This window comes from Miniopterus natalensis, chromosome X (assembly GCF_054644295.1).
Source record: "Miniopterus natalensis isolate mMinNat1 chromosome X, mMinNat1.hap1, whole genome shotgun sequence".
NCBI lineage: Eukaryota > Metazoa > Chordata > Mammalia > Chiroptera > Miniopteridae > Miniopterus > Miniopterus natalensis.
The window spans coordinates 104,144,381-104,158,839 of NC_142103.1; positions in this window are offsets into that span (position 1 = coordinate 104,144,381).

The following is a 14,459-nucleotide window of genomic DNA, read 5'->3' on the forward strand; positions in this document are numbered from 1 at the left end:
CACAGATGGGCTAATTGGCGTGACTCGGGTCCGTTTCCACTGCTCTTGCAATTTCTCTGCAGCCCTGGAAGTTGTCTATTTTTGGCTGGTGCCCTTGGCTGCCGCTCCCCTGCACCTCCAGATCCTTATGATCCTTATGAGAAGTGACTCGGTGCAAAGAGGCATCAGCTGATGCACTCAAGGGTTTACTGGAGAGCCCCGGGGCTGCACAGCCAAGGCAAACAAACCCGTGCACCTGACCTTGAATTGCTTTCCTGTGTGTCTCTTTCTTATCGAGACGCTCCAAGGAGTCCTTGCCTCTGAACAGAGTATCCTCGAATCAAACAAAGATCTCCTAATAGAAAGAACAGGACAAATGTTGCCTTTTGCTTATTTCCCTCATCATGAGTGTTCCTCGGAGTCCCTTGACATTTCCTCTTTGCTAATAGAAGAGAGCAAGAAGTGTGTGGGGGAGGCTGGCGGGGAGCAAAGAGAAAAAGAAAGACCAGTTGCCCCGAGACTGTGGGGAAGAGCCAGGGATTTTTTGATTTTTCTAGCCCCCCCCCCCCCGCCGTATTTTGTTGTTGCTGTTGTTTCAAAGAAAGCTGTGTCCCATCAGACCTGCAAGGACCTCTTTGCTGGAGGGTAGGAGAGAGGCGGCTGGGGCATCTCTGTTACTAAGTGTGCAGGTGACATATGACTCTGAGCCCCCCCCAGGGCTCTGGGACATGGCACAGCGACACACTGGACCGGGGAGGCACCCGAGGTTTCACTTCCTGCTCGTTTCTCCGAAACTCTTTGCCAGGTTGTCCACCAACCGTTCTCAGCATCCTGCAGAATTTACAGAAGCGTCAGAGCCGTCGTCCGAGGGACCTTTTACATTGGCTTCCCTAGCTCTAAAAAATGTCCTTTACTTTGGAGGCCCTGTGATTGTCTTTTTAAATGTGTTCCGTTTAAATAGTGCCACCATCACATCACCTGTGGCAAAATGAACATCTCAGGGAAGGCAGGCAAAGCTTTGCCAGATGGGGTTCTTATAATAAAAATAAAAATAAAAATAAAATAATAATAAAAATAATAATAATAATATACTCATGAAACAAGGACCAGCCTCTTCCTTGAGTTTCCAGGAGCCGACAAGTCATCATATGTACATGGCTTGATAATCAGAAGTGATTGGAAGATGGTATTTTAGACATTCAGAAATGGACACAATGTCTCTAATGTCTAAAATTAATTTCCTCTCCCCAGAAAGATGTTTGTAATTAAAGTGAAAGAATTATGTTTATGCCCTGCCAGTTTGGCTCAGTGGTTGCAGCGTAAGCCTTTGGGCCATAGGACACTCACTGGAGCCAAGGTGCGTGGGGGGGGCACAGGGACACTCATCGGAGCCAAGGTGCGTGGGGCAGGGGAGGGGAGGCCAGGGCCCTGTCATCGCCAGGCCTAGGCCGGAGGACTGGAGAGTTGAGAGGGGTGTGGACAGACTTGGCCTTCACTTCAGAACAGTTTTAACCCAAAACCATAGAAAGGAGGCTCAGGCTCAGCTACAGGGCCCCACCCTCTCCCGGAGCCCAGCCATGGAAGGCGGAGCCCGTCTAATTAGGGCCTGAGTCGGGTTCCTAGGGGTGTGAATAGCCGCCTACAGGACCTCCGTTGACCCAGCCGGAGCAAATCAGCCCTCAGCCGAGTATTGGTGACGAGGCTGGAGCCCCACCCCCTGAGCTGATGTCGGCTGGGGACCTAAAGTGTCTGCCCAGGGTTAATGAAAATAATGAAGATATTAGGGGACTGGAAAGAGGAGGCAGGAACTAGGTGACTTCTATCTGTTACTGAGGATTTTCCTGCCTTATTTACTCGTGAACTACAGGCCCCGTCTCATGGCCACTTTCCTAAGTTGAGACCAGTCTCACAGCCCTGGCCCAGCGGGTACTTGTGCTGGGCGGGGCGCCCTGTGCACAGTAGGGTGCTGAGTACCCTACCTGGTCCCCAACCCACAGGTGCCAGGAGCACCTCCCTCCTCCTGTTTGTGACAACCAGAGTATCTCCAGACCTTGCCTCATATCCCCTGTGGACCGATGTTTTTCAAACCAGGGAGGGAGGGACTGTCTCTCCAATAATTACTTGGTTGTGAATTCAGCAGAGTAGGTGGTGCCCAGCATTGAAAACACGAACTGAAAATGGGTAAACAGGAAAATGACAGAGTTTGTCCCACACAGAGAGGGGCAGGGTGACCTCGGGAGCATTTGGTTTGGCCACACAGAGGCGGGAGTGAGTGGGGGGGCTGGGTTCCGAGGGCGCCTGTGCTCCCGCTGGGGATGTGGTCTCCCTGGAAGGCAGCGTTCAGCTAGCTGGGTGAGGGGGGTCCAAGGGAGCCTGCTCTGCTGCCTGGGGACCTGGGGCGAGCTGCAGACCCCCCGCTGAGAGAGGCGCGTGGGTATCTCACAGGGCACGTGGGAAAGGCAGCGAAGCGCACCGTCGGGCAGAACGCAGGCAGGCGGGAGACTGGAGGACTCGCCCAAACGCAGGCACGGGTGCGGGGCTCAGACCCTGTGGGAGCAGGAACCTGCCTCAGAGAAAGCCAGTGTCTGACAGGGATTCATCGGGCATGTGCCGGACTTAGGGTGGCTCCTTTTGAAGGGATTTTGTCTTGAATTGGCCTGTGTTAGGGACCCTTTTCACTTAGAAACAGTGCCTGCAAAAACTGTTACACTGTTGCATTAAAAAAAGATTTTATTGAGATAAAATTTACATACCATAAAATTCTCCCATTGTAAGTGTACAACTAGGTGTTGCTGTTGTTTGTTTCTTAGTATATCTAGAGTTCTGCAGTCATGACCACTGTCTAATTTTAGAATGTTTCCATCAGCCCCCGAAGAAACCTGGTATCCATCCATTTGCCTTCACTCCCCACCTCCCCTCCCCCGCAACACCAGGAAGCTACTTCTTGTTTTTTTCTGGAAATTTCATGTAATATGTATCCTCGTGTGTCTCAGCATAATGTTTCTGAGCTTCAGCCACTCTGTAGCACGTATCAGTAACCCATTCCTTTTTTACGGCTGAATAATATTCCATTCTGTGATGGACCACATTGTGCCTGTTTATCTGTTGATGAGCATTTGGTTATTTTCACTTTTTGTCTTTTATTGTCAGCAGTGGGAAAGCGGCACCAGGTGTCAACCTCCGTTCAAAAACTTTGGCAACTGAGTTCTGGCTGAGAGAATTCAGAGCCAAGACTCCAATTATGAGAGAAAGTTTATGTAGCAAGCCATCGAGGCAGAAGAAGTGAGCTATGGAAGAAATGGGCCCAGGAAACAAGTGAGAGCAAAAGAAGGGCCCTTGGAGCTTAGGAGAGAGGGAGAGAAAGAGAGCTGGGGAGGGGGGGGGAGAGAGAGACATGCCTAAAAGATGAAGGTGGGGGAGGAGAGATTCCAGTGTGTTGGGGGGCACCCTGGGGAAAGGAGGGGCTGGAAAAGGCTGGGGCGTGCTCCATAGGGAAAGCTGCAGCTGTGCTGGGTCCTCCATCCTGAGGGCTTTCACCTGAGGTCTCAGCGGGAGGCTCTTAAAACCTCGATCAGCTTTCCTGGTGTCTCCTCTGGGCAGTGGGTGGTCTCCACTGAATGGTGGGCGCCGGAGAGGGGATCGCTGGTCACTGCAGCCGGTGCAGATGTCAGCCGTGGCCTTGCTCTGCACGGTTTTGCTGCTTAACTGGAATTAAACCCGAGGCCCTTCAGTCCGAGGGCCAATGCTCTAACCACTGAGCCACACCGGCCAGGGCACCATCAGTCACATTCTAACACTGAAGCTGTTAATTAAAACAACAACAACAAAACCCCAGCTATGCGCGTGCTGTGAAGTGCTACAAGACAAGATTAGTTCTCATCTGCTATGAAGATGGACGCTGAAGGTGACACTGTGGAAAGGAACGTGTGTTTTCCATGCATTTCTTCTTTTCACACCCAGTACTGAGGTGTGGGAAAGAGGGGGACCTCTGCAGAAGGACTGGCTTGTGATGGGCGCAGAAAGCGGGAATCCCTGGAGCCCGTTGCCGCGATGCCTCCTGGGCCCGCAAAGTTCATCAACGGGGGGTCACTGCTGTCTGTCACCCAGGGGCCTCCATGGTGTCCCACCACGCGCATAGACATCCGTGCCCTTCATTGAAAGCCACTCAGTGTATATGTCATCGGCCATCTTCACCATCCTGCCAAAATGTGCGTGTGCGTGTAAGTACCAAACACTCGGTATTGAGCGGAGAATGTAACCGGAGGGAAGCTTTGCGCTCTGCACCACGGCGGTTAGGCTTGGCCTGGTGGCCAAGGCCGGCAGTGCTGGGGCTTTTCATCCCGGCCCTTCCACCCCGGGATGTTCAGATGTTGCACAAGAAGCAGCTCTAGGTTGGACACTTGGTCACTGTTTTCTACCTTTAACACGGAAAAGTTTCAAACAGGAGCTCCAAATCATCACAAGAGGACAGCCCAAAGCAACATACTTACCTTGGGGAAGGCAACAGTCTTCACTTCTTCCAGGAGAGTCGGGGAGGAAAAGGTCACTATGTAACCACCTCAGAGAGGGGCTAATACAATGTTTCTTAAGGGTTAAACACAAGGAATGTTCTGCAACAGGGATGGCTAATTATTTCTGGCATATAAAATTCCACCAGTGGAATTTTAAGCCATCATGAAAAGTATGCCTTTGAAAAATATTCAGTGACCCGGAAAAATAGTTTTAAGACTAGGTAACGACATCAAAATGCTGAGCTATTTATACAGCGAGCCCGGCTTCACCATTCACCTCCCCCCCCACCAAGTCCCACTGTTGGAAGGAAAACATTTTCTGCCCAGAGAAAAGCGACAGGCATGTCATGCATGCCCACGTCAACGCGGGTTCTCTGGGAATCTGGACTTTCTGGGACCGAAGGCCGCCCGGCTGTTATATTGGGAACAGTGGACATTCTTTCACTTGTCCGTGGTGGAGCCGCAGGGTAGAGACAAAACTCACCAGGTGGCTGGAGCGTGAAGCCCAGGGACCTCTGGTCACTTCGGGAACCCTCTCGCCAGGATGACAGGGTCCCCTCGCCAGGGTGGCACACCACCAGAGGCCTCAGGTTGCATTTATGGGGCGTCCCACACTCAGTGGAGCACAGTGACCAGCCTCCCGCGTGGTCTTGGGGAGTCTGCACGGCGGGGAGTCCGAATGTCCTAAGTGTGTGCCCGGTGCTCCCTTCCCCAGATGCCCCACCTCCACCTCTCAGAGTCCCCCCAGGCCTCCCCTCCCCCAGAAACGGGGCACCCCCTCTACGCTTGTCCCCCACATCCCCTGTCCCCAGGCCTCCCAGTGCCACCCTTTTCCCGTTTCTCAGCGTCCTCAGAACCCAGGCCCGAGGGTCCCCGGGGGCAGTGTTGGGGGAGCCCCGCACGTGGACGAAGCGGGCGCGGGGGAGGGGCGGGGAGCGGAGGGGGAGGGGGAGGGCGAAGGCCGCGTGCGCCGCTTTTCCAAGGTCGTCGGTAATCGCTCCCCGCGGAGCCCGGGCCGGCGGTGACCTCCTAACAAAGAACAGGTTTGGCCGCTGCCCCTCCCCCGCCCCGAGGCCGCGGGACTCGGGACCTTTGCAGGCCGGTCCCCTGCCCCCGCCGGGTGGGGGGGCCTCGGGGAGCCGGGCCCGGGGTGGGGGAGGGGAGGGGAGCGGGAAGAAGGGGGAGGGAGCCGGTGGCTGCGGCGGGAAGGCGGAGAGGGGGAGGGGACCAGAAACGGGGGGATGGGAGCGCGGGGAGGAAGAAGGGGGGATGGGGCATGAAAGGGGAGGGAGGGGTGGGAGGAGGGGTGGGCGCCCCGGGGGCGGGAGCTGGGGGGAGGGTGCAAAGTCCGGGAGCGGGGGATGGGCGCAGGCGGGGGATGGGAGACCAGGCGCTGGAGGTTTGGGGCTCCGCCCCACCCCATTCCTGAGACTCCTTGGAGATGCAATTGCCAACTTTCTTTTTTTTTTTTTTTTTTTAACCAGACTGTATAAATTTACAGTTTCCTTTTCAGCTGAAACAGACAATGTTAAAACACGTAAAGCTTTTTCGGTTCTGGAATGCAAAGGAAACGTAGGCTGAGCTCTTGGAAGGCGTCATGAAGAGCTTCAGAAAATGTGGGGCTTGAAACGGGGGTGCTTGGGTACGGCCCAGCCTGGCCTGGTGGACATGGAGCCTTTATCTATTTATTTTTTTGGGTTGACTTAAAAAGAAAATTGCTTAATAATGAAACAGCCCAAGTCTTCCTCTAGCATAACAGGAAGTAATGCTTAAAAAAACATTTTTTTTTTAAAAAAAGCAACCACTTGTCCACGGTCCGGAGGGGGAGGGTGTGAGGTTGGGGTTGGGTGTCCTGAGTCTGGGAGCAGAGCTGGGCACAGGGACCCCCCCAGCCTGCTCACCCTGCACCCCGAAGGAGTTGGAGCCCAGCAGTCTGGGAGCCCCCCCCTCTGGTCTAGGAGCACTTTCCTTAACAGCCTGTAAGTAGGAGCCTTTCTGTGCCCCATCTTCCTTCAGTCCAAATCAAAGGCAGCCCCACAACCAGCCAGAAAAAACCCCCTCCCCAGACAAAACACAAACAGAACCCACCCCAAACGGCATCAGCTGTTTTCGCTCATGTTTTGTGAGCTTCGTGGGCTATTTTCTACTCTTTTCTCTCCCCTGGGAGATATTTACGGCCTTTAAAGGCCTTCTGTGCACACACAGCTTAAAAAACGGTCTGGCACAGGGGGAGACTTGGCAGATGCATAGTTCACAATCTGCTGAGGCCACGTGGAAAGGGGATTTGGGTTCCGGGTGTCGGAGCGCTAGTGGGGGTGGTGGGGGAAGGCGGTGGTCCTGCAAACAGCCAACTTTCAGTTCACTGCACATTTCAGCCTAAAGAGCGGAAGTCGGAAAAGGCATGCTGAAAACTTTCCGTGGGGTCTCTGCGTTCTGAGCGCTGGGTTGGGTCTGTATTAGTTTCCCAGGGCTGCCCAATCAAAGTACCTCGGACTGGGTGGCTCCAACAACAGAAATTCATTTAATCATAATTCTGGAGGCTGGAAGTCAAGATCAAGGTGTGGGCAGGGCGAGTTCCTCCCTAGGCCTCTCTCCTTGCCCTGTGGTCATCTCTCCCGGGGCCCTCACAGGGTTGTCCCTCTGTGCTGGTCTGTATCCTAATCTCTTCTTACCTGGACGCCTGTCCTATTTAATGAGGACACACCCTAACGACTTCATTTTAATTTTAATCACCTCTTTAAAGACCCAGTGTCATTCCTACGTGCTGGGAGTTAGAATTTCAACCCATGAATGGGGGTGGGGTAGTTCAGCCCCTAACAGGAACGGGGCAGGGTGGGGAAGGAGGTCCCTCCTGCACCCTGGCCTGGGATGCCCCTTGGTGCCTGGGCTGTGCTGTTTCGAGGCAGAAGTGGGCCAAGTAGGGGAGGGGCCTCGAGGGCAGCTGCTAGCTTCTGGCTGTATTTTTTAAATTCTCTTTTCTGGGAGATGAGAGATTTTAAAGAGAGATTACTTCTATATTCCGTGTTCCCCACAGCCCGGGGGTCATCCGAAAACGCTGCCAGGGGCAAATTATTTCTGAGTAATCTCTTCTTAGCAGGAGCTGGGCCTTATTAAGGTTTGTGTCCCCAGAGCTCACCCTCGCGGGGCACCCGGGAGGGAGCCTGAGGTCTGCATGAGGAATAGTCAGAGGGGTTTCAAGATGTTAATTTACTCTTCATGAGCGAACCGTGTGTGACAGAAACCACAGAGCCTGTTGTTGTGACATGATTACTGGTCATGATTAAAAAGAGACAGTTTTCTTCTTTTTGCTCACTTTACTCGGGGAGAAATACCCAGGCTGTGGATATTATGATGCACAGTTCCAGAGGCTAGTTTGCTGGAGCTTCTGTTCCAACGGCCTTTATTAACTTTAAAATATATATATATATATTTTATTGATTTCAGAGAGGAGAAAGGAGAGGGAGAGATAGAACCATCAATGATGAGATGCATGCCCCTGCCAGCCCCCGACTGGGCATTGAGCCCACAACCCGGGCATGTGCCCTGACCCGGAATTGAACCCGTGACCTCCTGGTTCACAGGTCGAAGTTCGACTGCTGAGTCATGCCGGCCCAGCTGGCCTTCATTAACTTTTGATCTGAAAGAGTGCCTGTGGGGGTGGGGGGGCTGACCTCAGGATGCTTCTCTTTTTTAAATTCTCACCTGAGGGTATGTTTTTATTGCTTTTTAGAGATAGAGGAAGGGGGAAAAAGAGAGAGAGAGAGAGACATTGATTGGTTGCCTCCCATACCACGGGTCGAACCCACAGCCCAGGTATGTGCCCTGAGCGGGAATTTGGTGGGTGGGACGCCGCTCCAGCAGCTGAGCCCCCGGCCAGGGCTCAGGATGCCTTTCCATTTGCACAGATGGTCTGGAAATCCAGGCTGGACAGTGTCACACCCCCAAGGAGCCCTTAGCGGCGGTTATCTCCGGGGCTGGCCGGCTGGCTCACCGTCAGAAGCCGTCCTTTCCTTCGGGGGATTCCTGTTGTCCCCGACACTCCTGAGCCATCCCTGGTCCGCCCTCGCTTCACTTCAAGGAGCACTCACATTTCTGTCTGTCCCCCGAGGCTGTGGGGTGGAAGTTACCGGTCACTGGGCAGAGGCTGAGGGAGTTGGGTCGGTGTGGCTCCCGTCCCTGTCCTGCCAAGTAGAATGTCACATTCTCTTCTGGACCTGCCAGCGGGAGTCTCTTACCAGCGCGTCTCTAGAAATCACATACCCTGGCTGAGGCAATGCTTTGGCCCAGGCTTCCAGGAGGTAATTCACGAGAGGCCAGAGGCTGGGGGCAGTGAATGGGATGATTCACTCCTCCTTTGGATCCTTTGGCTTCCTTCTAAATTCTTGGGTCTTTCTTGTGTATTTTGTTGATTTTGTTTGACTTTGCTCTTTATGTGGGCGAGGGCTGGACAGGAAAGGAGGTGCTTGAAATATAGGAAATGAAATTGCTGCTTGGGGATAGCACAAAGAGAGGTGGAAATGTTTGTAGAGGACACTGGGCGAGGGGGCAGGGGTTGTCTGTCTGTGTGTCCACTTGGCCTTTTGGTTAAAACAAGTGAAGTTTTCTTTAGGGAACACCTGGCTGTCACTCACAGGCCCTGTGACACACAGCTCCAGGGCGAGCTCAGGGACTAGGCCTTGGCTATAGTGACCGCTTAGGAAAGAATGTGTGACCCGTAATGATCCAGAGACAGCCAGACGTGGGCTTTTGCTAGAATGACTGACAGAGAGGCTTGTTTGAATATTTATTTGCTGGGGTTAGTAAGCTGGTAGCATGCAAACCTAGTGATGATAACATCCATCTTCTTTATCAGTCTTTGAGGCTGAAACTAGCACTGAGAAACATGGAGCCAAGGGGTGTGGAGAGACAGATGCCATCAGGTAGCATTTGAGCACCTGGATCCAGCCAAGCCTGAAGGCCATGCATGAACTATTCAGCTATGTGAAACAATGTGTTCCTTTTTTTTTTTAGCCAAATTTGATTTGGGTTGCTAATACTTGCCACTGAAAAAGAGATTCCTGACTTATTATAATACTAACTTCTGTTTTGTAGAAAATTAAAATGATGCTTGAATGCTTCTAGAGCCACAGAGAATTTCCCTCCTCTCCTTTCATCTTTTATTATGACATGTGACCAATGGATATAAAAGGGCACTCAGCGTAGACACATGTTAATGGATAACCGAAAAGGCACAGCCAGTGATCACCCACCCATCTTTCTAACTGGAAGTTACGACTGTTTTGTCTGGCCAGTGTGGCCCAGTGGTTGAGTATGGTCCATGAATCAATACGTCACTGGTTCAATTCCCGGTCAGGGCACATGCCCAGGTTGCGGGCTTGATCCCCAGTAGGGGGCACGCAGGAGGCAGCCGATCGATGTTTCTGTCGTCCCCTCTCCCTAAAAATCAATAAAAACACCAAAAAAATAGAAGTTACCACTATTGTCACTTTTGGGGGAATCCTCTCCTGTTCTCTGTAGTGTTCTTCACGTCTGCACCCTAAAGAGAGTGAATTTTGTATAATTGGAATCACACTGCGTGCGTACTGGGGGGCCTTGCATCTGTCACTCAACCTTCGGTGACGGTCCTCTCTGCTGTTACTACAGCTCCTGCATTCTCTTGGCTGGCGTAGCCTGTGACTGTCCCACAACGTATCTACCCACCAGGGAGTGTTTTCTGTCCCCAGTGTTTACAGTGGAGAATTGTATCGAAGTCGATCAGCCCACAGCGCCTACTGGAAACGGACTGAAATGCTCTGCACCTCTCTCTGAGGAAGCCCAGGCCCCAGTCAGCCGCCATCTGCCGCCCTTGGTCCCCAAGCCGCTGGTGGCCGCCGAGGGAACGTGGCTCAACCCAGTGAATTCACGTCACTACGGACCCTGCTCTTCAGCCCCAGCAGCGATTCTGTGCGGAGGCCCCCTTCCCTCCCTGCCACCTCCGGGCCTGACTGGGCCACCGTCTCGCCTCTGCAGCTCCTTCCCTGCCCAGGTGACCTTGTCTGATGGAGGTCGCTAGGCAGAAGGTCGTTCCTGTCCCATCTTGGCAACGGTGACTCATCTGATCAACACCTCGTTCCCTGCGTCTCTGGGGCCGGCTGCACCTGTGCCCTCCCCGCCCCGTAGCTCCGCCCTCCGCAGCGCGGGGAACAGTGTGACCGTGCCTGTGAAAGGCCTTGCCTCTGGAGCCTCCCCTGCACCGTCCCCGCCCGGCACTGGGTTGTCCGTTCTCGCCTGGATTATTGCAACAACAGGCTTCCCGACGGAGCTCCCTTGAACCCGCGAATCTTACAGTTCACGCCGTTTTCCCTGCAGACGCCAGAAGAGTGTTTGTGAAACGCAAATGGGATGATGTGAATGCGCGTCTTTCCTAGGGCGGCCACAGCCACAGACGGGGGTGGGAGTGGGGGGGGCATTACAGCAGCGGCCATGCGTCCTCTCAGCTCTGGAGGCCGCAGGCCTGGCATCCGGGAGCCTGCAGGGCTGGTCCCTCTGGAAGCTCCTCTCTCAGCTCCTGCTGGCTGCCAGCTGTCCTTGGCTTATGGACGCACCACTCCAAGCTCTGACTCCCTCTTCAGAGGGCCTTTTAGCTCTGTGTGTGTGTGTGTGTTTAAAAATATGTTTTTATTGACGTCAGCGAGAGGAAGGGAGAGGGAGAGAGAGTCATGGATCGGCTGCCTCCTCAGCCCCTACTGGGGATTGAGCCTGCAACCCGGGCATGTGCCCTGACCGCCCAACCAACTGTGCCACTCTGGGGGGCGACGTGTATTATTTATATCATCAAAAGTACTCTTTGAGTGGTACTGAAATTCAAAATCCATAGTTATATAAAACACAGAAAATAGTAATATAACTGAGTTTATGACTAACGATAAAACAATATTCCGTTTTATTCTCTGACTAAACCGTATGCCGTTAAAACTGCTTTGCAAGTGATACGAGCCTAGGCCCAAACGATCAGTCTGGCGATTTCTAAACCCTTTGTCGCCTTTCAGAGATCGTGGGTGGGGTTTTTCTCTCGGCTGTTGCCACTGGCAAAAACGTGATGCTGGGATCTGATTGCGGCAACTGCGCTAGGCCCTTCCAGGGATGTTACAGGCAGAATGTTTGTGCGTCACCCTAAAGTCCTGTGTTGAAACCTAACTCCCCAGGCGATGGTATCAGGAGGCGGTGTCTTTGGGAGGTGATTACGTCATGAGGGTCAAGGCCCCAGGAATGGGATTAGTGACTTTATAAAGGAAACCCCCAGAGAGCTCCCCTTCCACCCAGTGTGCTTTGCCCCATTGCAGGTGGTGTGTGTACCTGTGTGTGTGTTTTTTGCCCCATTGTAGGTGGTGTGTGTACCTGTGTGTGTTTTGGCCCATTGTAGGTGGCATGTGTACTTGTGTGTGTGTGCTTTGCCCCATTGCAGGTGGTGTGTGTACCTGTGTGTGTGCTTTGCCCCATTGCAGGTGGTGTGTGTGCCTGTGTGTGTGCTTTGCCCCATTGCAGGTGGTGTGTGTGCCTGTGTGTGTGCTTTGCCCCATTGCAGGTGGTGTGTGTGCCTGTGTGTGTGCTTTGCCCCATTGAAGGTGGTGTGTGTGCCTGTGTGTGTGCTTTGCCCCATTGCAGGTGGTGTGTGTACCTGTGTGTGTGCTTTGCCCCATTGCAGGTGGTGTGTGTGCCTGTGTGTGTGCTTTGCCCCATTGCAGGTGGTGTGTGTACCTTGTGTGTGCTTTGCTCCACTGTCAGGTACCTGAGCTCACGAGAAGCTACTTGGCTCTGGGTGACAATGATCTCAATCTTGTTTTTTACAAAGTAAGGTCATTCCTTCCTGCGTTCTTTCCAGCCATAAGGTCACTGCAGATGGGCGTCATCGATTTCCATTGAGAAGTGCCCCTCCTGTCCCATTACGTGAGGGACTGTTTCTTTGTATTTGCGCACCCCCAGGGAAACACCGGGCACTCGCCCCCGAGGTGCACACTTCTCCAGCTGAAGTTACTGAAACGATTTCGTTCAGTTTCCACGAGGCACAGCCTTCAGTGGGACCTCAGGCTCAGGTGTAGGATCAAAACGGATCTGGGAGAGAGGCCTAAGAGCACGTGTGTGGATCTGGGAGAGAGGCCTAAGAGCACGTGTGTGGATCTGGGAGAGAGGCCTAAGAGCACGTGTGTGGATCTGGGAGAGAGGCCTAAGAGCACGTGTGTGGATCTGGGAGAGAGGCCTAAGAGCACGTGTGTGGATCTGGGAGAGAGGCCTAAGAGCACGTGTGTGGATCTGGGAGAGAGGCCTAAGAGCACGTGTGTGGATCTGGGAGAGAGGCCTAAGAGCACGTGTGTGGATCTGGGAGAGAGGCCTAAGAGCACGTGTGTGGATCTGGGAGAGAGGCCTAAGAGCACGTGTGTGGATCTGGGAGAGAGGCCTAAGAGCACGTGTGTGGATCTGGGAGAGAGGCCTAAGAGCACGTGTGTGGATCTGGGAGAGAGGCCTAAGAGCACGTGTGTGGTTCCTCTGTCCTGAGATGGGGGTGGCGGGAGCGCAGGTTGGGTGACGCATTACGGGGACGTGGCCTGTCTGTGCTCGGTCACGATGACCGCGTGTGATTCAGGGCCCAGCGCGAGCTGCGCCGGGAAGGTCAAGCCTCTGGACCCAGCCAAGACCCCCCCTCGCTAGCTTGTCAATCAGGCTCCAAAAGCACCGGAACCTTCTGCTAAGTTAGTAAAATACCAAAAATCATTACAGCGTGTAAAACAAAGAACAGAACAGCAGTTCAAGTCCCTAAAATATGTTTTGCTTTTCTTTCCGCGGCCTCTCTCCCTGGACTCCTGTGCGAGTGAGGAAGGGACGGGTGCGGGGCGCCCGTCAGACCCAGACTGGTCGTAAATACGCCGCATTTAACGTGCGCTGCGGAAGCCGGGCGTAGGGCGCGCTAAACCGCCAGGTCACCCTGCAGCCTCAGCTCGTTGCTTCCCCGCGACTGACCAAATACCTGGAATTCTTGCAAAATTGGTTAATGTCTGCTGGGTCCTGAACGCTTCACACTCGATTGGCTCTGTTGGTTGGAGTGTCACCTTGTACAGTGACAGGTGGCAGGTTTGATTCCCGGTCAGGGCACATACCCAGGCTGTGGGTTCGAGCCCCAGTCGGGGCCCGGATGGTAGGCAGCCGATCAGTGTTTCTCACATCAATGTTTCTCTCTCTCTCTCTTTCCTTCCTTTCTCTAAAATACATTAAAAAAACCATATCCTCAGCTGAGAAGTAAAAAAAAGAAAATTTTTAATATAGGAGTAATAGATTTTTGTTGATAAGAATTTAGGAAACACAGGAAAATATAAGTCAAGAAAATAAAATATGCGTATCGTTCCCCGACCCTGAGGCTGAGAATTTCAGTTCAGGGAACACCCCCAGCACTGGTGCCGCCGAGTTTCTTACAAAGTCCCGTTTTAAAGCCGTTCGCCCTCCGCGGCGTCCCTCGGCGCGGAGACGCACCCCGGTCGCACAGCCGCCTCCCTGTGTGTGTCCGCACCGTGTCTCTTCCCTGTGCATGTCTCTGCGTCCAGATGGTCCCTGCTCATAGGGACACGGGTCGTGTTGGGTCAGGGCCCACCCTGGGGACCTCAATTTAACTCGATCACCTCGGTTAAGACCCTATTTCCAAAAATATCTTTTTTGGGGGGGTAAGGGGACACAATTCAACCCATAATAAGTTAAAGATACAATTTCTTTTTTTAAAAATTGACGTTTATTGTTGAAAGTCATACAGATGTCCCCCCTTTCCCCCCACCATCGATCCCCTCCGTCTTGCCCCGGGCCTTCACCGCACTCTTGTTGGTGCCCATGGGTCATGCCCGGGCGCATAAAAACTCAGTGGTGTCTTCAGGTATGTCCTGCTTTGCCGATTTATTCTGTTTCTTATTTTTCCCATTGCTTTTCCGAGAGAGTGGAAGGCAGACAGAG